We start from the raw sequence: 1,496 nt of genomic DNA, 5'->3' as shown, positions 1-1,496 counted from the left end.
GTGATTTTTGTAGCTTTTATTATGATACATTCTTTAAACATGTGCTATGGTTTACCTGTTATTAGCATCCGTAGCGGGAATGGTTGCCGATCTCTGTTGGACACACTCGGATGGCAGTTCGGTGTGTGCATCAGATAACTGTATCCATTTTAGTTCTGCTTGCTCTGATTAAAGTGGAAAGTACTGCCGTTATCTTATATGTTGTTCTGTTAGGATTGAATACAACAAGAGACGTGCCCATTTCTGTTATAGTACCCCTGAATAAAATGGTAAATACTGCAGTTATCATATACAATCTCTCAGGAGTGAATACCACAAGAAGCGCATTTTTGTTAATATCCCCTGCTTCCTGATGTATTTGTTTCTTGGTAAAAGTGAACTTCCAATGAATATTTTTGTGCTGGAGCAGGCTGGAGGGGTATTCGGCTGTGCACATTTAATTATAGTATCTGGTGGAGATACCCTGTTCAAGGACAGGGGGCGGGGGTGTGAACTTTGTGAAATCCTGTCCTATTGATGACTTTGCAAACTTATCAGGAGGTGGTGTTAGGAAATCTAATCAGTTTAAACTATATAGGAAGACATTTATAGGTTAGAAACAATATGTTCTACTTCTGCAGATTATCTAGATAAGTGATGAAGTTTACTTAGTATAGTATTTTTTTTCCGCCAGTTGCATCAAACCGTGTCTGCAATGCACTTGCACTTCTTCAGGTATGCTTTTACATGAGAAAGAAAAGGAAACCCTCACTCCTGGTGGGCCTTGCGGTGGATTGAGAATACTACTGCTTTCATATCATGCTTGCTTGCCATCTGCCCCTCAATTTCATTTTACTTTTTTTTAATTGCAGTGTGTTGCTTCACACCCTGAGACCAGGATCCCGTTCTTGAATGGTACTGAGCGCTGCTGTTTCTATGCCAAGTCTTAAATATTTCCATTGTTTATTGTTAAAAAGCTTTCCTCATTTTGGTGACTTTACAGAATAAGTAAATCTTAACTAGCAGTGGTTAATAATTAAGTCTTCTTCTTTTTCCTTTGCAGCTCACATCCCACTGTACCTGTACCCATTCCTGAATACTACCAGCAAGACAAGACCTTTTGAGTACTTGAGGCTTACCAGCTTGGGTGTTATTGGTGCTCTTGTGAAGGTAAATTAAAACTAGATACTTATGCAAACTAGGAATGGATGGTCCATATAGATTTTTGCTTTAAATGGTGAGAGGGTTGAACCAGAGGGGAAAATAGTGATGGGGATTGGCTGTATTCTTTCTTTTTTTTGTAGACTATATCTTGTTCTTTTGGTATTCTCATTCCAGTAATCCAGTCATTTTAATCAAATGGACTGGTTGGGATTGGATCCCAGGAATCTCAACAGGAACTGTTATTTTTGAAGCAAACAGGCTAATGATTTGTTAGAAATTATATTGTTTCTTCTTTTGGATATCCGATTCTGATATTTCAGAAACACAACATATCAAAAGTTAGCAATGACCAA

The 1,496-nt window shown here is 38.1% G+C and overlaps 1 long non-coding RNA gene across 1 annotated transcript; it reads left to right on the top strand.

Moving 5' to 3' along the window:
• Positions 1-665: 665 nt before the first annotated feature.
• On the top strand, positions 666-1,179 carry LOC119323336. The gene is made up of 3 exons (XR_005156268.1): positions 666-714; positions 852-894; positions 1,043-1,179. It is a non-coding gene; the product is annotated as an uncharacterized LOC119323336 (long non-coding RNA).
• The last annotated feature ends 317 nt before the right edge of the window (positions 1,180-1,496 follow it).

This window comes from Triticum dicoccoides, chromosome 6B, assembly GCF_002162155.2.
Source record: "Triticum dicoccoides isolate Atlit2015 ecotype Zavitan chromosome 6B, WEW_v2.0, whole genome shotgun sequence".
In the NCBI taxonomy this organism is placed as follows: Eukaryota; Viridiplantae; Streptophyta; class Magnoliopsida; order Poales; family Poaceae; genus Triticum; species Triticum dicoccoides.
This window is presented reverse-complemented; position numbering and strand designations above follow the sequence as displayed.